At 34.4% G+C, this 23,778-nt stretch overlaps 2 long non-coding RNA genes across 2 annotated transcripts; both read right to left on the reverse strand.

The window, feature by feature from the left end:
- Window positions 1-10,906: 10,906 nt before the first annotated feature.
- On the reverse strand, window positions 10,907-11,970 carry LOC122514074. The gene is made up of 2 exons (XR_006302932.1): window positions 11,265-11,970; window positions 10,907-11,074 (listed from the first exon to the last, which is right to left on the reverse strand). It is a non-coding gene; the product is annotated as an uncharacterized LOC122514074 (long non-coding RNA).
- Window positions 11,971-21,616: 9,646 nt separating this feature from the next.
- Window positions 21,617-23,164, reverse strand: LOC122514075. Its single transcript, XR_006302933.1, has 3 exons — window positions 23,047-23,164; window positions 22,784-22,969; window positions 21,617-21,734 (listed from the first exon to the last, which is right to left on the reverse strand). It is a non-coding gene; the product is annotated as an uncharacterized LOC122514075 (long non-coding RNA).
- Between the last annotated feature and the right edge of the window lie 614 nt (window positions 23,165-23,778).

Consider the following 23,778-nt stretch of genomic DNA (forward strand, 5'->3'; position numbering starts at 1 on the left):
TTACTTCAACCAGGTTTGAGGACTTCTCGTCATCGCAGCTTGCCGCTCAGGACACGGCGTTAAAACGTTCATCTCCGTATTAGTGATGAAGGAGCTGCACGGCGGGCGGAGAGAAGTGCGACTAATTTTCCATTGCAGGTGCTGCCCGGTTCTCCTCAAAAGGAGGTGGACGAACGTTGCAGCGATTTTTGGAGCTAAAAGACGTATCAGCCGCACCTAAGCGGTTAACGTCAAAAGATGAGAGATGCGAGAGAACCTTCCAGAGACGCATCAGAGGGATCAAAGAGGTCGATGCGTGTACAGCTATCGCTGAGGCAGGATCTTCGTCCAGTCGCAGCAGAGACGAAGCGAATCGCTCTTCGTTTCTCTTGTATTAACATTGTAGGTTTGCACGAGATTCGAAATTGGCTCAGGCGTATGGTGAATTCATGGAGTCGTACGAGGAGTTGAATCTTAGGTCGCGAGGTTTGAGGTCAGAGATCCCACGTCAGGAGGTCTAGTATTTACTTCATCGTGCAGTGGTGCAGCAGAATAATTCAAGGTGAAAACTAAGGGTGGTATTTGACGCTTCTCGACGAACGAAAGAGTTCATTTCTTAACTTCTTTTCTACTAACAGGTTCCCCGTTGCAAAGTGATCTCTCACTAATTTTACTCCATTGACGCAGGTACTGGTGTCGCTTTCATGGCGGATATCGTTGAGAGATTTAGAAAGACTCGGGTAGTGCCTCCTACAAGTAGGAGGTCGGTTGGCTAGCTCTTACCTATCCTTCGTTCGGAAACACCCACCAATTTTGCCCCAGCATTCACATCTCAGTCAATTGTTTGTGCGACATGCACACTACCAGTGTCTCCATGGAGGTCCAAGTCTGACCTTGAGTTATCTGATGTCGCAACTATGGATACTAGGCAGAAATCGGTTAATCAAATCGACTATTCAAGCTTGTATGCCTTGCCAAAAGGCTAAGCCTCAATTGCCTCACCAACTTATGGGCGAGCTCCCTTCCTGTGGATCGAATGGTAGGGAGTAGGGCTTTCACGAATTCCGTTCTCAAATATGCGGTGTAAAGATGCGTATGTCAAAGGGTCGCGGAAATCGCACCGATAAGGGCTACATTCTCTTGTTCATTTCCTTTGCTACTCAAGCTACCCATCTCGAGCTCGTTAGCAACCTAACCTCTGAATCCTTCATTTATGCGTTTCGTCGGTTTGTAGGAAGACGGGACATTTGCCAGAACCTCTACAGCAACAATGGTACTAATTTTCAGGGAGAAAATAATGAGCTCAGGACATGTTCAACCGTGCTACAAAGTTGTATCATAGGGTGGCATCTCTTCTTGCCAATGATCGAACAAACTGAACTTTCATTTTCCCCATTGCTCCACAATATGGTGGGTTGTGGAAGCAGGTGTAATATCGGTGAAGCATCACTTGAAAAGAAATGTAGGCGAGCATACGCTTACTTTTGAGGATCTATCCACAGTCCTCGTGGAAATCTAAGCTTTCCTCAATTCTCTTCCGTTGATCCCGCTGAGTTCGGATCCAGACGATGTAAAGGCGCTTACTTCTTCTCATTTCCTCAATGAGGGAGTCTCTGCTTTGATTCAGGACGCCGATTTATCAAAATTTCCAGAGAAACGATTAAATATGTTACAGCTTCTTCAGCGCATCCGCAATAATTTCTGGAAGCGTTGGTCGTTCGAGTATTTGTCGCATTTGCAAGGTCGAAAAAATGGAGGGATCGTTGCGAGAATTTCAAAGTAGGTCAGCTTGTGTTGATAAGGGATGATCGGTACCCTCCATCAAAATGGCCCTTGGGCAGGATCACTGAGGTGCACCTTGCCCCGAACGGGTTGGTGCGAGTAGTCACAGTCAAGAAAGCCACCTCTTCAAGCCAGCGAAACATTGCGCGCTTCCAGGAATAGACTAGAGCTAGCCAGATGCGTTCCCTGGGAGAAGAGAGGTTAGCAGCAGCTAGAGACGAAGAGGGTCTAGATTTAAAGACAATCGCAATGATGCTCAGAGAGTTGACAAGATCCCATAACAAGATGCAGCAGGATCTTAATAATATTATGTATGGGCAAAAATCGTACGCCCAAGTCACAGCTAGGACGCAAGTTGTTACTCCTTTGCTGGAAACCGCCGCATCGCACATGGACCGTCCAAATGATGGGTTCGTAGAGGTAACGAGTCGCAAAAGACGAAAAAATTTACGCCCACTGGAAGAACAACAGTGCCAGTATGGGCTAACCAGGTAGGTACGGTTAATCATCCCATTATTCATCCTTACAGGGTCAGGCAGAACCCTGCACGCAGTTCTAAAAGAAAGAACCAGAAGAATCAGCAAGGGAGAAATAGAGATGCCGCAGCGATCTCCCTGACGTGTAAAGAGGAAGGATCGTACAGCGAGGCCTTTCAAAAGATTCAGAATTGCGTGAACCATGAGGAGATAGGCCTGAAGGGATTGCCGTGCAGACGTGGTCTGACGGGCTCCTTCATCTGGCAGGTACGGGGGAAGGATGCAGACCAAAAAGCAGACAAAGTAGCTCAAGCACTAAGAAGTGCTCTTCATGAGGCTAGAATAGCCAGGCCTCAGAGGACAAATCCAACCAGGGTAGTTGGAATATTGCCTAGTGCGAGCCTCACTGCTGTTAGGTGTGCATTACAAGAGATAAGACCAGGGGCTGACCCCAATATAATAAAGATGGGGAACATTAGGCGGGCAGGGGTGGAATGGTCACAGTTGTGGCCCCGACGGCCTTGAGTCAAGCCGCAATCGAGAGAGGCAGAATTACGGTCGGCTGACGTCAGTCAGGGTTTTAGCCTTAAGATTGAGGCCCCTTAGATGCCACAGATGCTTGACAAGAGGCCACGTCGCTGCATCTTGCCCTGCGTCGATCGCCAGGACCGGAGTGTGCTTTATTTGCGGTGAACCGGGGCATATCGTAAGGGCCTGCGAGGGCAGACCCACATGCCCGGTGTGCGTAGAGGCAAGATTCTCTCAAACGGGACATAGAGTGGGGTCATGGGAGTGCCCAATCGTGCCTCCTATCAGAGGTAAGGACGGGCATTTCGGGCACCTAGAAAATTATCCAGCTCGGTCCCCGCTCCGTCTCAGGACGCTCCGGGAATAATCCCAGATAATACAATATCTGAAGATACTGTGGGATTGAAAAAATATAAATAAGAAGCTTTAAGATTCGAATATTCAAGAACGACAGTTGCTAAGTATATACGCAGTTCTAGTTTTTGTTGAATATGAATATTCGAGAGGGACCGAGAAGTTTCTAGAACGATAAGAGAGTATAAAAGAGAAGCGTTTCAGTTCGGACCGGGTTCAGTGTAAGTCCAACTACGGTATAGTCAAGTGTTAGTGTTATATTTTTGTCGACTTAATAAATTGTTACTTCTGATTACAATCACACTCCTCACTATTTTTTACCATATCCATATATAATTTAAACATCCTACAATACTATAGTAGAAAAGAAAATTCTTGAACATATTCGGGTTGTGCGGGATGTAGACCCTAGCGTAGCTGACAACATGGAGGTGGAACAGTTGGAGTCCTGCTCCTCCATCGTCGTCAATAGTGACAAGTTAGGTGAACCAGGGCCATCGGTCTCATTGTCCTGGATAATACAGGGCGATGGGGCCGAGGCTGAACAAGGATAGAACACATAGTGAAAATGGAAGATATTTGTTTACAAATAAACTTGAACCATGCGCGTTGCGCTCAGGACTTGCGATAATTGCGGAGCCATGGTGGGTTCCTCCCAGGGATGACAAATTGTTCTCTTCCCTGGGGGGACTCCTCTTTCCGCGGTACTCGTGGGTAAAGCAGAAGAACCTGTAGCCTGGTGCGTCAGGGTTCCTTTTTTGTAGCCGTCAAGTAGGGGGACTCGCTGGTAGTTTCTGTCTACTTTCCTCCCAGCGAGCACATAAGTATGTTTTGTAGACTCCTTGATGAGCTTGAGGAGCTCTTAGGAATGTTCCCTGCCCTCTCATCACTGGTGACTGGCGATTTTAATGCCCGGTCCTCTAGATGAGATCCGGAAGGCAGAAGCAACCTTAGGGGTGAGTTGCTCTGCGTATGGGCTAATAGGTTAAACCTTAGCTTGTATAACCAAGCTGGTCGCCCCACGTGCGTTCGGCACGGTTAATTTTGGACATCAAGTAATTTGCTGGCCCTTAAATTGCTTGAGAAACGGGACGTACTTATGTTATCCACTATCCATACTAGCGAATTTACATCTACATGAAAGAGAAATTATAGGACGCAAGAAATTATATGTAGGCCCAAATGTTTAGTCGATTATAATTCGTCAATGGGCGCCATCGACAAATGCAATATGGTTATTAGTTCCATTAAATCCATCAGAAAATCCATAAAAGGGTACAAGAAGTACTTTTTTCATTTACTAGATATTGCCGTTTAGAATTCTTATTGTTTATATAAATAAAAAACTGGAAAAGTTGATATTGCAGAAGGCATGGATCATAATTTTTGTAACATATTTGGTGTGCCACATTCTATTCTGACTAATCAAGTAACAAATTTCACAGGCTCCTTACTAAGGGCAATTTCAAAAGGATACCGTTGTAAGCAAATAAAAACCACGACATTTCATCCGCAATCCAATAGATCGCTCGAACGTTCGCATATTATCTTAATCGAATATTTGAAACAAATTATTAGTAATAAAAATAGATGCAGGGTCGTCAATCGGGAAAAATTAAAATTTGCTTAACATGGAAATTATAGAAATTCTTTTTAATATAGTTAAATAAATAAGTAAATGTACACGTTCTCTTATAATAAGCTATCATAAGATATATTTATAACGAAGCACTAGAAAATAAATTTCTAGGTGCTTCTCTTAAAGAGGGGAGGTGTTACGTCTTAACGACGACTTAATTCGAAAAGTACGCATTCTCATCTTCAATCTAACTATTGTCATTACATGTGAGAATAAAAAAATAATGTAAGAAAATAAATGAGAACACGTCGATCCCGTGATCTGTAGCTAGCAGCGATATTGCGAAATAAGGATTTCGAATGAGACGTAACATTCTTCTAAAAAGAAAAGAAATATTTAGAAGCTAGTAAATTTGTATTTCCAATAGAAACGTATTACTCTGTTCGCTAGGATATGTTTTTGTATGTAAGAGTATGCGAGAATGCGTGTATACGTGTGACTAGCAACGTAAGAATAAGCGGATATATAAATATATATATAAGAAAAGCATCAGAATAAAGAGATCATTTTTAGTATTATGTTGTATTATGTAGTATTGTATTGTATTAGTTAGTTAGTAGTACTCAGTCTTCCGAATCCAGTCAAAAGAATAAATTCGAATTTTGCTCATTGAATTAAGTTACTATTTTTGCAATTAAACTTACAAGGGGACCTTACACTGGGACCCCCACAGATCTTAACGAGCTTTGGTATATTAGTAGTATACTTTTAGGGTGTTATCGTGGTAAAGGGTTTTTTCAAAATGCGCAGTCGTTTTTGAGAAAAAAGGTTTTAGTTTTGACTTTTGTTGTATATATGTTTAAATTATTTGAATTTCGACTGTGTATCAAGTGACGCGATAGCGTCAGTAATAGCGTTCTCGCTTCTCGCGCTCTTAGTCAGTGTTCGATTCTTCGTGGGGAAAGTTTTTTTTATTAATTTTTTTTCTTTCTGTTTTCTAATTTTTTTTTCATATTTATTAATTTTTATATATATACAGGAAAGAGGAAATTATTTATTACAAAAAAAATTAGAAATAATAAATTTTTTAAAATCTTGCGCAAATAATAAAGGAAAATTGATTACTTGAATTACAGTTAACATTTTATTTTTTAACAGATATATAAAATAGATAAATCTTCAATACACTACAAATAACATTCGTATATATTCTAATCATTAACAATTTCATGTTGATATAATAATAAGTTCATGCCTTATTAAAACCAAATGAAAGAGAAATATTTTTAAACGTTCATCAGGTTTGTTTTCCAACGGATCTTTTAAAAAATCGTTGTTCATGTAACAAGGCATTTTTTATTAATTGCGCGAAATGTGAAAAAATTTATTGTTTTGAATGCTTTTACGAGAACTATCACTCTGGAACCTGCGTTTAATAAATAATTATAAATGTACAACAAATGTTAAAACTCATAGATATAAAAAAATTATACATGAAATTGTTAATGATTAGAATATATACGAATGTTATTTTTAGTATATTGAAGATTTGTCTATTTTTATATACCTGTTAAAAATAAAATGTTAACTGTAATTCAAGTAATCAATTTTCCTTTATTATTTGCGCAAGATTTCAAAAAATTTATTATTTCTAATTTTTTTGTAATAAATAATTTCCTCTTTCCTGTATATATAAAAATTAATAAACATGAAAAAAAAATTAGAAAACAGAAAGAAAAAAAATTAATAAAAAAAACTTTCCCCACGAAGGATCGAACACTGACTAACAGCGCGAGAAGCGAGAACGCTATTACTGACGCTGTCGCGTCACTTGATACACAGTCGAAATTCAAATAATTTAAACATATATACAACAAAAGTCAAAACTAAAACCTTTTTTCTCAAAAACGACTGCGCATTTTGAAAAAACCCTTTACCACGATAACACCCTAAAAGTATACTACTAATATACCAAAGCTCGTTAAGATCTGTGGGGGTCCCAGTGTAAGGTCCCCTTGTTAGTCTACTATTTTCGCATTAATACTAAGTTTCGACATTCGCTACTAATTGTAAGTTTTCTACATTTGTTACTGTTTTTGACATTTGATACTGATTTCGACATATATTTATAAGTTCAACATTTTTTGTACTAATGTTAGATATATTCCTCAGGTATTGACGGGAGGAATAAGATTTACAAAAATTATTACTATTTTCTTTTACCAATTTTGAGCGAAAATTTCAGTCAAGAACGAAAAATTTTTTTCAAATAGACGCCATTTTGTCAAAAATCAAAATTTTTTTATTTCTTCATGTGAAAACCATTATTCATCTATCGACTAAAGAAATTTTTGCTAGATTTTTTTATTTTACCTAATCCAAATAAAAAATATCGTGCTCACCGCCGGACACCTTTTTCTGGAGGACCTCCAGAAGATCGTCTACAGGAGCAGTACAACATTATATTTTTGAAATCGGACAACGGGGTCTTAAAATTTAATAAATTTGCTATAAGTACATGTTTTTTTATATAAATGTTAAATAAAAGGTCTTTCCAAAAAAAATTCTTAAAAAAACATGTTTTTTTGCGCTCGCAACTGGATATAACCTTTTCAGCGTATACAAGCTCCAGGATTAAAATTCGCTAATAAGTATTTAGGACCGTATGTCGTAGTAAAAAATTTGCGTGATTCAAGACATATTGTGGAAAGGTGGTGGTCCAGCTCAGACTTCAACAGCGACGGAATTTAAGAAACCGTGGTCGAATGAAGAAGCGTTTTCTAGCGATTAAGAGTGTGACATTGGAGGACGAATGTAAAGCAGAATAGAAAAGTGTAGGAATGTAAGAATAAAAGTTAGAAAGTAAGAAAGAACATGCTTGTAGCGTACGTGATCTTAAGCACGTCGATCATGAAATCTGTTGCTACCCGCTATGGTGCGAAGTAGGGATTTCAAACGAAAAGGTAGTTAAAGGTGAAATACGCCAGAAACAAAAGACAACAAATAGATATTTCTAGAATAAGACAAAGATGCTTTTAAATCTACAGAGATATTTATAGAATAAGTAAAGATGTTTTTCTGATATGTAAAGCTACAAAAAATGTTGTCCCCTGTTGTTATGGTATGAAGGAATGAGAGAGTATGTGTGCATGTGTGTGCGCGTGTGTTAGCGTAGTAAAGAAATAAGTAATGTAAGACAAAAGCGACTATATATATATATATATATATATATATATAGGAGAGAGCGTGTATGTGTGTGTATGCGATAAGCAGTTTACAAATAAAATAATGTTAATTCAAAAAAGCAAAGCAAGTTCTATACCGTGTCAGAATCTGTACTATTGTAAATATATCTGACCGCATATAAAAATATGACAAACAAAGAGTGAGGCCAGTTTTTGGTCAAGCTGTGAAGCCTTGACCAAGAAATGACCTAAAGAATTTTAAGGATAAAAGAAATTCAGGAATGAACAGGAAGCAATGTTTCGTGTTTCATGTGAATGTATATATAATATAAGAACAGAAGAAATTTAAAGACGTAGATAATCGCTATTAGAAGTGCGAATATAGATATTTTTAGAATAACTAAAAACGATTTTCTTGGAAGTAAAACTACAAGCAATGTGTTGTTTCTTTTAACACGTTGGATAGTGTGAGTATGAGTGTATGAAAAAGTATGTGTGCGTATTTATGGCGTACGTGACGACGAAGCAGAGTAGGGATTTAGAAAAAAAGGTAAAGTTAAGGAGAAAGACACCGAAAAGAAATGACAATAGACGATAAATGATGAACGATAAACGATAGAAGGCAAGAAGGTAGTTAAAGCAGGAAATTGTTTAGAAGTCTATAACAATGTTAATTGCGTACATTTCATTTTCAGGTTTCTTCGACTCACATAATCGGTGATTTATGGAAATAAAAATAAATTTGTTTTGTTTGTTACGTTACCGATTTAACGAAGTCTCGTATATTCTCCTAACAAATGATTAGCGAAAAAAATTAATGTTACATTCCGAGAGCGTATAAATCAGTTAGTAATTATAGCCATTACATCGGTATCTCTGTATCGCGTACCTTATCAAGCTGTACAGCATTTTGTTATTTCAAAAATCGCATTTTAATTTGTAAGGAAAATATTTTTTAAAAATGAATTATATTTTCAATTTTTTTAATGATAATTTATAATAAGAATTATTGATATATGAATTAGATCCTAATTCTAAAATAGTAGCAAAATTACGGGCATAGAATTAAGAAAATAAAAGTCAAAGTGAATTGTTAATTGATTATTTACTGGATGCACTAAATAATACTATAGACGAAAATGAACTTATTGAAAATAGTAACATTTTTTAATTGAATGATGTTATTAAACATAAAGTAGCACCAAAAATATAAGCGGGTCCAGAAATAACAGAGCACCGTACGTAATGTGTTAAGAATTAAAGTAAGATTATTACCATTTTCTGTAGTAGCTCGTGGAATTAGGCTCAATGGCACACCTTCGATCAACGATAATAAAATAACATTAGTCACGAGAAAAAATAACTAATTTTACTAAAATATATTCTGTTAAATATAATTATCTTGTAATCCATTCTTTCACGTTAACGATCAATTTTAATGAAAAACTCACTAATTTTACGTAAAGCAGATACACATTTATTAACGAGAAACACAAACACAAGATTCAACAGGGCAAACGAAAGTGACTTGGTTTGCTTCCTGATCTTCTTTATAAACCTATTCCTGCCCCCACTTCCCTGACAAGTTACTTCCTTTCCACAACGAACAGTTTTCAGAATATACGAACTTTGTTCCTCATTGGATAGTCATACGAACATACTGACGCCCACGAGGCTCATTGACTTAGGAAATTAACATATCTTGCGCGGAAAGCGACTAAAGTTGTTCTGAAAACACCCGCTTTTGCGTTGTGTGTGTTTGATTTTGGTGTGGTTGAGTGTGACGGGCGGCATGATGTATGTTGCCCGATAATGTATTCTTCTCAACATTGCTTAAATTGCATTTGGTGTTCTATAGAATATCTAAGTAAGCATTATGTACAATGCTTAGGAAAAGCCAATTCTCCTTTTTCTACGTCGCCTAAAAACGCCTGGAATTGCTCATAATTGCGGCATTTCCCACTTGGACTATAACATATATATTACTATATAGATTTATTTAAAGATATAATTTGATAGGGGAAAAAATCGTAATTGTCTATAACTGTCCAAATCAATAATTAATAATCGTCGTGTTTTTTTTCTTTTAACGTCTTATTTCTTAACAAAATCATCTCTTACAACGTCGTACTATGCTCTTCGTTATTCGTCATACTTCTTAGCAGAATCTTTCAGTTTCTATCTACTGTAGGCAGAAAAAAGTACTCAGAGCGCAAAGGGTTGAGTTAAATGAAGTTTGTCAATTTATTAATTAAATCAATTAGATATATATTTTTACCTTCATCGTTGGAACATTCCAATTCTTCCTCATTGCTTTCATTTTCTAATCCATCATCTTGTTTTCTGTGTGTATAAATGTTTTTTCTTTAATTCTAATATGCCATTTAAAATAGAGGAATACCAAATGCTTAAGTTTTCCCACTGCCTTTTTCAGCAGCTCCAAGAATATTTCTTCTTCCAAATATCGCTGGTGGCAATGTTAAAGATTGTATTGTTGTAGGAGTATAAAACTTTTCATCAGATAAAGCTTTTATTATTTCCTTTGGTGTACTAAGGAATTCTGCACTCCATACAGAAACGTAGATGATCATTTTTTCATTATTATTATCGTTGTTTTCGCACAAAATTTTCTCTTTTTGTTTACGAATCGTTATAAAAATATCAAATCTTGCTACAAAATAATAACATGGAATTTTGAAGTTGATGATAATAAAAGGAAGCTTTTTCTGACTTCTAAATCAATAATTAAGCTTTAGAGCTTGTGTCGGTAAGGTAGATGCCATCAAATTTTACTCTTTTTTTATGTAATTTCTATAGAATATAAATTTTTTGATGAGAGACTCTACGAGAACATGTTTGATTAGCGTCTGCTCGTTTTTTGTATAGTTTAGAATTAAAATTTTTAATCGATATAATTTTAACATTAGAATTGTTTTTTAACGACGAAGACGTCGAAGGTAAGGAATAACATTCGTGATTTTTATCATTTCGACACAAATGTGATCTTTTATAATAAGATTATTTCATTTTTTCTTTCTCATTTTTCATTCTCATTCCATTTCTTTATTTACAGTTCCCATAATACTACACAATGTTTTTGATTTGAATAACTTCAATTGATATTCATCGAGAAGATTTAACATTTCTAATGAATCTACTTAAGAGATAAACATTTTCTATACTGTATGTTGCTGAAATATATAGTTATTGATTTACTTAATTTATAAGTGTGAATGTATTACAAAAATATATTGGATGAAAAATATAATATATATTATAATAATAATTATATATATAAATATATGAGATATATGTAAATTCAATTATATATTATAAATATAATAATAATTAGAAAAAGTAATGATTTCAATAAAAACTCACCGCTATTATTTGTCTTCTCATCTCTATCAGATTTTTCATTATTTATTTGACGATTCGCGCAAGCTTGAAAAAGTTGTAGGAAATTCATCAGCATGGTCTTTCACGTATTTATTCGATAATAAGTCAGCATAATGCGTTGATACTTTATAATCTGATGGCCAATCATCGTATATCGTATTTCTCAAGAAGTTTCTTTTTCATTTTGTTGGTTCCGCCGGTGGATATGTTTTAACCTCATTTGATTTTTCTAATAGCAATAATAAATGACTTATACTCGCATTTGTCAATTTGTCAAATAATAAAATTATTAAAAAAAAAAAAAAAAATAAGTAACCTATTTGTATAATTATGCGTAAATTACTTACTTAAAACAGAAGAAATATCAATTTCTTTGATACCTTCATCCGAAGAAACATTAATTACTTCATAATTTTCTTTATTCGCGATACTTTGTATCGAAAAAAGATGATTTGATTTTTTAGAAATTAAAGACGGTAAAGGTAGAAGATTATCGTGATCAATATATTTAATATCACGGTATACGTTCCGGACTTTCAAATAATTTACACGTAGATTCACGTTGATATTTTTCGTTTGTAGATTTGTTATCTAATACTTCTAGTACATTCACGTTTGTAGATTTGTTTTTTAATACTTTTGGTACATTCACGTTTTTCTAATTTCTTTTAATAAATTGTATTTCCGATTCGCTAACGGACGTTGATGATACGACGAATCTTCTTCCTCTTATTAACACATCTAATTTTTTATTGTTAGGTTTAATTTTGGAAAAATTTTTTTTACGTTTAATCTGTTTCTTATTATCAAATGTATGTCCCTTAATACTAGTTTCATTTTTTGCTTTACGCTGTCCGACGAGGTACACTTTATACGAAATCGATCATGAACTACTGACAATATCACGTTTAATGGGAGTGCTAATAATTTTAGTTACCGTTTTATACATTTTAGGATGTAAATAAATTCTTCGATGTTACGTTTACAATGACTAAATACGATTTGACTTCATCTCTATGGAACATATATATTACTACATACAAGTTTTTATTTCCTTTTTAACACAAGTTTAGAGTTTTTTTCAAGTTAAATGTATATATTCATATGTAGGAGTGGTAGTAACAGTAGCTTAAAAACAAAAGCGCGTTAGTGACGATTAACGACCATGAATAAGAAACATAAGATAAACAACCGACAGTCGGTAGGAAGAAAAAGTGCGTGTATGGTCCGTGTGAGAATGTGTATGAAAGTACGTTGTAAGATGAAGAAGATCGTTCTATTTCAAATATGTTTTGTTTACAAGGTGTATAAGGCGATATCGGCTTGTCGCTAACTGAATATGATCATGCCGAAGCTTCTCGAAGATTCTCGAACCGAAGTAAGAAGGAAGAGATCTAGATGTCTTACGATCGAAAAGGGTCGAGAAGGTTCGAAAAGAAGTAAGAACGTAGATGAGAAAAGATGTATAAATTCGCGGCGGAAAAGACCGACGTGGCAATTGAGATTGTAAAGTTGCAGTCATCGTTTAATAGCCAAGCAACGAGCACGTCTTATATATATTATTGTATTATATTTAATTTATTTAAAATATATTGCATTTCCCCGTTAAGAAAGGTTTCTCTCTCTATATCAACCTATTGACAACATCGCGGAATTCTTACCTTTTTATTCGTTAGATATCTTTTCGGAAGACTGACTGGGGAGGGGAAATCCTACATATATATTTATGTGTTTACTAACAAACTCCTAAGAATATAAAATTCTATGAAAGAAAATTGAATGCGTAGATTATTATGTGTGAAAGAAAATATTAAATAATTTTCAAGATTATTTGTTAATCGCATCCTATGCCCATTATTTATTTCTTTATACACCGACTTCAAAACGTTTGACATGAATTTATTTCAATAAACAATTGCAAAGAATTTACAAGAAGACATTACAGTTGAACACTAAGGGATTTGTACGAGCTTGGGTACATCAGTAGTATACTTTTAAGTTATTCTTTTGGTAAATATTTCGGTGAACTGACTAGCCAATTTGGAGAAAAATGATTTTAAAATTTTCTTTTTTTTATATATGTGCTTATGTTCTTGTAAATTGAATTGTTGTTCAATTAGCGCGATTTTTTTTTTTTTGGTTGTAAAAAGTATGTTTTTATTTTAATTTCTTTTTATCGTACATTACAAAAGTGAAAAACATCTTACAAAAATATTAAACTGATAAAATTAGTTTATGATTGGTTATAAACAAGTATAAATCTCATCATCATAATATTTATCTATAGATATCTAGTTTTTTGTTATTATATATGAGGGAGCTTAGTGCCATTTCGGCATTTAAAATAATTATTATAACATCAATGAAAAAGTACAAAAAACCAATAAAACGTAACATTGATCAATTGGCGCGTTAGCGTAGGATGTACTATTCTCGCGTGTCGATCGGATAAGTTAGTGTTCGATTCTTATTAGGGAAGTAACCTTTTTTATAAATATTCTTATCTGTAATTTGAAAAAGTTTTTATACATTTATTAATATTTATTAAAAATTTTTATTGAAATAATTAAATTTTTATTGAATTAATTTAATTTTATTGCATAAATTTTTAATGATTAGAGTATATATTATATATATAATTGTTATTTATTACTATTAAGGTGTATATATTTTTATTATGTTTACCGGTTAAAAATAAAATGATAACTGTAATTCTAGTAAAACAATCGTCTCTTATTATTTGCACAAGATTTAAAAGAATTTATTGTTTCCAATATTTTTATGATATTTTTATTCTCTTTCTTGTATATAATTAAAAATTACAAAATGTAGAAAATTTTTAAACTTGTAAGATAGAACTAACTTAAAAAAGAAAACCCACAAGAAGATCGACACTAACCTACCAGACCGACAGAGAGAACGTAACGTCCTACGATATCGCACCAATTGAAGTAAAAAATTTGAATTTGCAAGAATATAGCAAACCTAGAAAGGAAAGATCAAATTTTAAAAGAATCTGTTTTTTCAGAATTAGCATAGCGCGTTTCACAAGCGAAAAGATTGGTACTGAAAGAAATAAACCTAAATGGGATAGCTAATATATGGAGGGGAAAAAGGAGGGGGGAGAAGGGAGGAGGGGGGAGGGGGGGGGGGGGGAGTGGAAAGAGAGGGGGGAAAAAAAGGGGAAAAATAGATGAGGGAGGGGGGAAAGAAAGGAAAAGCTAGGGAACTATGATAAAAATCCGGTTAGTGTTGATACAACACATGTAAAGACGTGCTGCGCTTCGTAAATGTATACTATATAATCGGCAATGCTTGAGAAAATTCCGCAATCCATTCGTTTGTTTCCTCATTGTCATAACTCTTTGCATTGGAGGGCAATGCCAGGAATGGGCTAAGTCATTGGCCGATTTTTCACTATTTCCAACAAACATATATATATCTACTACTCGTTTTATGTCGTCCTTTCACATTAGGTGTCTTATGTTTGAAAATTTCTGTTACTTTTTACACAGGCTATTCTTGTGACGTTCGTTATATCCTGTACGTCATAAATATAAATTCCACTCTGATAGAAACAGAGAGTGTGTCTTGATTTGGGTGTGGGTTTCTTAGATCACTTTGTTTGTGTGACATAGGGGGATGTTAAAGTACGGATCACTTCCGTTTCATTCTTCTGTTATCGAACTATTTCCTTCTCTATGTAGGAAATTTAACTTTCCCTAACTACATTATGTTAAATTCATTACATTCGTGATATATACAGGGTGTCGTAGTTTACTCCACTAAACATTACCATATATTTTACAAGCAAAAATAAGACAAAATATCATATAAACATAAGCTTTTCAATGCTTTATTAAAACGTTGTAAATAAAATATAAAATGATGATTATCTGGTGTTGTTTGTTGAAGTCTATATAAAATTCCATTTCAAACTGCTACCCGTTATCATGAATGTAGAACAAAAATCTATGAAAAATGAAACCTATTGTATTACTAATTTCAATATTTTTTTCATTCAGTAAATACATCGCAAATATTTGTCTCAACTTTGACGAAACACTAGTTCTTAATCATTTCGTATTTTTGATTATACTTTTTAATAAAATATTTAAAAGTCTATGTTTATATAACATTTTTGTCTTATTTTTGTTTGTAAAATATGTGTGTAATATTTGGCGAGAGAAAATTAAGATATCCTGTCTATGATATAAAAAAAAATTATAAGTAATATAATTATAAATAATGAAGAAAAATATAATATTTTATATAACCAAAAATATAGTATATCTTTAAAATATTGAAAAGTATTGAATGAAGTAAATAATTTAGTAATCAAGTAACATTAATATATAACAGGACGAGGTCCTAATAAAAAGAAGAAGATAAAGTAACCTTAACTTGAAATGAACAATAATTGTAAAATAATGGAGATAGTGTTACGTCCTGTGACGTAATAAAAAGTGTGGTCTATTTTTGGTCAAGCTGTGAAGTCTTTAGCAGGGAATAACCTAAAGAATTGCGATTAGATTGGTGAGTGATGAAATTTGAATGTAAGAAACTGGAGTGGAAGAAAGTAGTTAAAATATGAATTTGATTGGAGTTCTATTGCGGTGAAAGTAGATAATTAAATATTAAAGTAAGATGCTTACCTTTTACTGCTGCTGGTGGGATAGGCCTCTGGCTCTGGTTCAATCAACGCTATTAGAATAATTCTAGTCGCGGATAATAAATATATTTTACTGACTCTCAGATTCGTTTATCTTTAATATTTATTCTTTTACGCTACTGATCAATCTTACAGAATGTTTCCTTGATTTTACAGAATGCAGAATACGGACTTATTAATAAAAACACCATACAGACTTATAAACTTACTAACTAACAAGGAGACCGTCAGATTGACACCTGTCAGATTTTTTTTTAAACTTTGCACACTTGTAGTCCATGAGAATATTCATTGTATTTAAAAAAAAAAAGATATTTCAAGCGTTTTCGAAAAAAAGGGAATAGAAATTAGGCAAAAATGATTTCGCGCGTTTCTCCGATGTAGTCGGATCGATTCATCGACGGGAAAATATTTTTTTTCGGTCTTTTTTTTTTTTTTTTTTTTTATTATAAGTATGTTTAATTAATTTATTTTTTTTTCTAGAGTACGTTATATCAATTTTTTAGGGAATATAATAAAAAAGAGGTGCATTTGTATTAAAAATCGTGTGAAGTTTGTTCTTTTTGCCAACGTTATTATTTTATTAAGAAATCAACATTATTACGCAAGTTATATAATTAAAAATTAAAAATAGAATTATAAGCAATAAATAACAAACATTAGTTTTTTACGTACTTGGAATGATACATTTGTCAAGATAATATTCGCTGTACAGACACACTAAAAATAAATTTAATACGGTTTCGTCGGTATTGATTATAAGTAAAAAAATACAAGTACAGAGAGTTATTAATAATTAAAAATGTATTCTGTTATTTTGTTACAATAAAATCAGCATAGTGTTTGATCATATTACACTGGCTGGCTCTTTGATCGTCTTTTCATAATTTAAAAAATTCATTCGCTGCGATAGATCTTTTTTTAAGATTGTTTATCGATAACTAATAATGCATTCGGCTACTTCTGTGTGTTTTCGAGCCCAAGATTTTTATAGCTTTATTATTTTTCGTGTTTTCGTATAACATGCTTTATAATAACGAAAACAAAAAATAAAAAAGATCAGAAAAAAAATATTTTCTCTGTCGAGGAATCGATCGGGCGACATCAAAGACACGAGACCATTCATGCGAAATTTCTGCTTCCGTTTTTTCGAAAACGATTAAATATCTAGTTTTTTAAAAAGTACAACGAATATTATCATGGACTACTACAAGTGTGCTGCAAAGTTTGAAAAAAATCGGATAGAAGTCAATCTGGCGGACCCCTTGTTAGTTCTTTATTAGGTGGTTACATTGACGCCTACAAGCCTCTTTGGTTTAGAGAATTAACAAAGAGTATACCTTTTGAGAGTGAAATCCAGACTAGTCCACTCAAATGGGTCCAATTTTTGAATTACAGGTGCAGTCCTGATTCTTTGATCTAAGGGTAAGTCGACGACGCTGAATCGAATGGTGCTAATTTTATCCGATATTTCTCTCTTTCTATTTTTTCATTCTCGGTAGCGAGCATTTTACGTTTTTGCCATCGAGTGTCGAGCATTCTGTATATCTATATATTTTGGATTATAAGCGCGGCGTTTTTAAATCGAATCTTGATGCTTATGGCACGCCGTTTTTTTATTTATTGTCAAAAGTAGTGAACCTTCAATAAAAGAAAAATAATAATTCATTTTAACAGAAACTATTATTATTTAGTCGAGAATAAAAATAATGAATTAATTTTGTGCCTCGCCATAAAATTCATTAGAATAATTAATTGATATTAATTTTGGGTCACAAAAATTTATTTGTATATTTTGGTAGAATATAATGAAGGCAAGGTTAGTCGCGAGCGATGTAAATAGTAATAAATGTTTCTATTTCTGAAATTGTAAAGAAATTAAATAGGTTTATTTTTCCAAGTGTACTAGGTTATTTCTTATTAAATTGAAAATTATGCTTCACTTAAGGATGATTCGAACATTTAACGAAAATAAGATGAGACGGAGTTTTTATGAAACACGAAATCTAATTATTTATCTACATCGCTTCTAAAGGGTATTCGATTTCTACATCGTCTTCCTGCTCATTCTCGTAAAATTCCTCGTAATCAGAAACCTCGGGGTCCAATTCTTCGACTATATCGAGAAATTTATTTCTAGCGATATCCTCGTCATCCTCGTGTTTTTTTCTGCTGGAATCTCTGCTAAATCCTTGTCTGTGCTGATTGAAAAGTTGGAGCACGATTGTCCTCCACAGTATTTGCACATTTGAGTACAAAGCAGCCCAGTTTTTTGGCAGCTGCATCGAAAAGTCTTGCATCTCCCGTGCAACACACTGTACCTAAACATAGACATGTAGGAAACATGTAAGGAAAAAGATTAAGAATTTGCGTGCGCAGAGAATGTATATGATTTTTTGTACAGTTCGTTCCAAATTCGCGAAAATTAGTCGAACGGTATAGACTTTAAATATTCGTGAATTTTTAAAAAAATTATTGCAATATATTATTTTTGCCAAATTCCAAATATCGTACTAATTTTTGTTTTCTTCTTCGAATCAAGTATAACAAAGGTAACGTTGGTGTTCAATTTACAAGAGAAACGCTATATGGTTCATATTTTACAAAATTATAGGATTTTTAATTTTCAAGAATTAACTCATTCGACTTGTTTCACCATTGAATTATTTAGTTTATTCAAATTTATTTTAGAACCTACCATTTTCAACAAATTATCAGGCGCTGAACTCAGTATTCATGACAGGAACCATCATTGTTGTAGTTCGCTTCCAGCCCCAATCCCGTGCATTCAAGTTGTTTCCCAACCACGATTGCACTTGATAGAATGTGCGTCTCACGTCTTCTCGCAGGACGAGTTGCGTTGGAGGTAAAGCCGCCAATCGAATATCCACGTTGATGTGCACGACCAGCGATGTAAATTTTTCGTACCGAGCATCACTGAGCGACTGATTTGGATTTTTGAAGCTGTATAAATGTGCAATTATTTGTTCTGCACATTCACACAGACTCTCCATTGTACTCGCAGCGTTGTAGAACATTTTTACAGCAGTCTGCAGATGGTTATTCTTTTGCAGAATGGAGATGACGCTCTTCTTTCCTTTTCCGTACATGGCACTCGTGTCACATCCAGCGAATGCGTGGGCAAATAAAATATACGGCTTCAGATGTGCGTGGTCTTCCGTACAATACAAAGTATTTTTTTTACCACCTGGCGATATCTTGTAAAAATACAGAGGACTGCAATCTGATAAGCCGATCAACAAAACCAGCAGGTCGGTGTCAGTACCGACAACTGCCACTTCGCGGCCCGTATTTTGTTTCAGCTCTATCGCTGTCTTCGCTATAAGCGCGTCGGCATCTTTTTTGCAAGTTTCACGTTGAGACCGTGCATACATAAATATTCCGACAGCATCTGCACCAGTTTCATTTTGTTCTTAACATTGGAGAGAAACCTTTTTTGACTTAAAGTCACTATTGTGCTCTCTTTTAACTCGACATCCGGTGCCATGTTCCGTTGTCGTCGGCGGTATCTTTCGTACGATTTTATTCCTACATATTCCTCGGTGTATCCATCAAAGACGACCGAAGGATTTTCTCCGTATTTTTGGATAATATTCGAGTAGTATTATTCGCAAATTCTTTTAAAGGATGCTCCATGCGGCCAGCAGATGTTTTGCAGGAGGAATCCGCCATCAATGACAAGGTCATATTGCGGATGGAAGTTTGGTTTTGTAAAATGTACGGCTTTAATACTTTGCACACTCAAAGTATTGCACCCATAGTTGTGCTGTAGGTCCTCGATTTTTTAAAATTGCCAATTGTGTAGTCAAGTTCGCAGTAATCGAAGTAATCGAAGTAATCGAAGGATCCGATTGACAATCGCCGATAGTCGGAGGTTCTGTACACCAACTTTGGAGAAAAGCTTTAACGTCTTCGTCGTATTGTTGACGTATTTCACCTTCGATTTCACGGCAGATCATTACTCCCAGATTGATAAATGTCAAGGATATGAGCACGCATCGCACGAGCATAAGCATGCCCCGTCAACATCTTTTTCACTGATGCTGGAGCGTATGTTACTGCCCAGATGTCTTCAAGTCCGCTGCCATTCATAATGTGACCGATTGAGCCCAAGTAGGACATGAGCAAGCGAACCACAACGTTTTTCAGTATATCCTGTGATGCAGCAACAATCGCACAAGCTTTATAGTACAATGGTTGGTCGAATGTTTCGAAACACATTTTCTGATTAATTCGACGAGTCTCAACTAGAGCGGTGCGTAAAGCTGTGTTGATAGTGCTCATATTGGAAGAAGGCTGATTGATAAGAGGCAGACAAACAACTTTGGAAACATCATTAGTGTTATCCGTCGTTAAAACCTCCATAAAACCTCTCCAACTCGGTACATTTTCTATGTTGCAGTGCTTTGCCCATAGATATGTCGAGTATGCGGCTGGCAATACAGGCGAATCTATGGAAAAGAGTTTCCTTGTATCAGCGTACTCGATATTTTCCGATCCGTTCGAATGGCCTGTCCATGGTATGATTCGCACTATGGTCTGTGACGCTATCGTTGCAGCTGATATTTTTGAGGCACTTTTTAATATTTTCGTCCGACCTTCATAGCTTAGTTTCTCCTCCGGCGTGTAGATAGCTATTCTACCTAAGCTGTGATACGTATTGTAGCCGGATGGCTTTGGATAAAGTTCCAACGTTGTGATCGGTATTATCAAAGCATCTAGAAGCATCTCAGGATTCCAAGTTAAGGCGAATCAAATATAAAAGAATTCATCACGACAAAGCTTCTGCCGACGCGAAGTGTGAGATCGAGGGAACCAAGAGGCTGGCCGAGGAGAGAAATGACGAGGCCAAAAAGCAAAAGAAGGAAGAGAATGGTGATAGTGACATAGAAGAAGAAGAAATTGAGGAGGAAGTAGGAGAAGAGGAAAAGGTAGATGGTGATGGAGAAGAAGACGACAAAGAAGATGACATTCCAGAAGGAGAGGAAGATTTGGAAGAAGGAGATGAAGCGGAAGGTGAAGGTGAAGAAGTGGAGGATTAGGAAGAAGACTCATAATGAAAAGAGTGGAAGAATAATGTAAGTAAAAAGGGAGGAAGGCACGTGGCATCATCGTCGATATTCGGCAATATTTTCAGCAAACACTTATTCTCATATTGAGTGGTTGGTAACAATGTTGACATCGATCGTGCCCAATAAATGTCACTGGATCATCCTCCTTAACTACAAAATAAAAATTACCATCTCACCGGAGTTGTGTGGGACTGACGCATTATATTAATGCACTCGCATTTTGTACTGTCTTGGCTCTTCGCAATTCTGATATCTTTTAGCCATCACCAAATACTATTAGGTCGTTCGCACGAAAATTGTACATTTGTCCTATGATTAATAAATCCAACATATATATATATATAACATATTTTATTTTTGCTTTAGTTTTGTTTAGTTTCATTTCGTTTCGTTCCGTTTTGTTTTTCCTTAATGCACACATATTCATATACCATATGATTTACTTTGCGAGCCTCGCGCTCCTGCGAATACACTGCTATTACACATCAGTTGAAAAAAATTCAACATATAACATATATATATATATATATATATATATATATATATATATATATATATATATATTAGACTCCCTAATATACCAATTAAAATCCTGGTATATTAGATGGCTGCTGCTTGTCCTCGAGACAAATGTGCTACTTTAATATGAACCACCTATTAAACTGGTATTTGCCGTCATCTGGCTTTCTGCAAAGAAACATTTTTTAATGAAACTTATTTAAGAATAAATAAGAAAAATAAAAAAATTTTATTATATTTAAATAGCGTACAATGAACATTTGAATGCGACAGTTTTTTTTAAATTTGAAATCAAATTTACGTTTATAGTTCAACGAATGTCTCTCACCTAGTGCGTGTGATTGAATTTTTTTTTCAACTGATGTGTAATAGCAGTGTATTCGCAGGAGCGCGATGCTCGCAAAGTAAATCATATGGTATATGAATGTGTGTGCAATAAGGAAAAACAAAACAACGAAACGAAATGAAACTATATAAACAAAACTAAAGCAAAAATAAAATTCAACTAAGGTATAAATCGTATAGAGATCTCTCGACATTCGGATGTGTATATATCTATATGTATACGCAAACTAGTAGAGAAATTCATAAAAAGAAAAAACAAAAAAATATATACAAAAAAAAAGAACCCCCATCGCTTCGTGCTCCCGTAAAATAAAGAGGCAAGTTTATTAAGGTTATGTAAATGCGATGTTCGCGTCAGGTAGTTGTATCGATAAATAATGTGTAACTTAAGCATTGCATAATAATTATACATAGTATGTATAAAGTTATGAAATAAGAAACATTTTATTATTAACGATAATATTATGTAACGTAATGTAAGGTAACGTAATGCGGGGAGGTTGTTACTCTTTAGATTTGGGCATAGCGAGTAGGGAGAGCATTTATATATTCAATCCCCAAAGCTCACAATGACTGCTGCGTTCTATCATCGTGGTTTCATTTCTGTTCATTTAATCTATTTTATTTTATTTTTATGCAAACACGTCAAAGAATCAATTCTATATTTATATTATTTCTTCTTACAGTTATTTGAAATAAAAGAGGAAATATAAAGTATGTAATAGCATTCTACAAATCTTAAAAATTATTTTATTATCGTTTAGATCACGTGTATTCGATAGTATAGAAAAAGATCCGATAACTCTCCCTATTCCAGTGTTCTCTCTCTCTTTCTCTCTTTCACTTTCACTTTCACTCACTCACTCACTCACCTTCATTTGAGCGTATTCGATTGTATTTTGATGTACTGCGGTTTTACTTTGACTTCATTGTCATGGGCTTCTCACAGCAATGATTCTGGTTGACTGTCGCAGAGAATAAGTGATTGGGTTTATTTCTAGTGATTCCTTTTCCTTAGTGACGACCAGTATCTTAACGGTAACGTTATTAATATATAGCTGCAAAAATAAAAAATTTATCAAAGACAGTTTTAACAGATCATTCTTTACGCTTGATAGAGTTTATTATCACTTACAATTAGTTACATTCGACAGTCAAAACGCGATGATGCTCTTTATACGTTTAGTATTAAGAGTTTTGAAGGATCACTTGCAAACACAGATGCGTTCATATTGTCAGTTACTTTTTTGGGAGACTGTTAAATAAGAAGAAGGGTGAAGAGACATTGCGGTTACGACACCATTGTACTATAGCTGCATAATAATTAAATAAAAATAACGATAATTCGATGAATGCGAGAGAATGTCCCACGTTTTAATGTACAAATATTTTCGAATGAAATAGTTTAATAAACACAGTTAGATCGGATAAATCAATTCGTTCTCGTGAAGTAGCAATTATTATATTTTAATTAAAATTATATTTTAATGAAACAAAAAAAAATAAGAATAAGAAAAAAAATAAAAATTATAAGAACAATCGCGGTTTTATAGATTGCCATGTCTCATATGACCGTAAAAAAAAAGAATTGGCTGTATGAAACTTAAGGAGATGGACTAGACCGTGTCCTTTCGTGCTTATATTTTAGAGCACGATTGTAAGTACGATCGTTTGTATGTATATGTGTGTATGCGTGCGTGCATGCGTGCGTGTGCGTATTGTATCCTAGACCTACGAGATCAATAAGAAAAAGACACAAAAAAAAGAAAAATTGTGGAATGAAACGCGAGCGCATGAGAGATCGTCAGGCTGATTCTTATATATATAGTCAATAAAGGAACAGATAAAAGCAAGATTTAAACTAAAT

The sequence above is a fragment of the Polistes fuscatus genome, unplaced genomic scaffold (assembly GCF_010416935.1).
Source record: "Polistes fuscatus isolate 324 unplaced genomic scaffold, CU_Pfus_HIC Scaffold133, whole genome shotgun sequence".
In the NCBI taxonomy this organism is placed as follows: domain Eukaryota; kingdom Metazoa; phylum Arthropoda; class Insecta; order Hymenoptera; family Vespidae; genus Polistes; species Polistes fuscatus.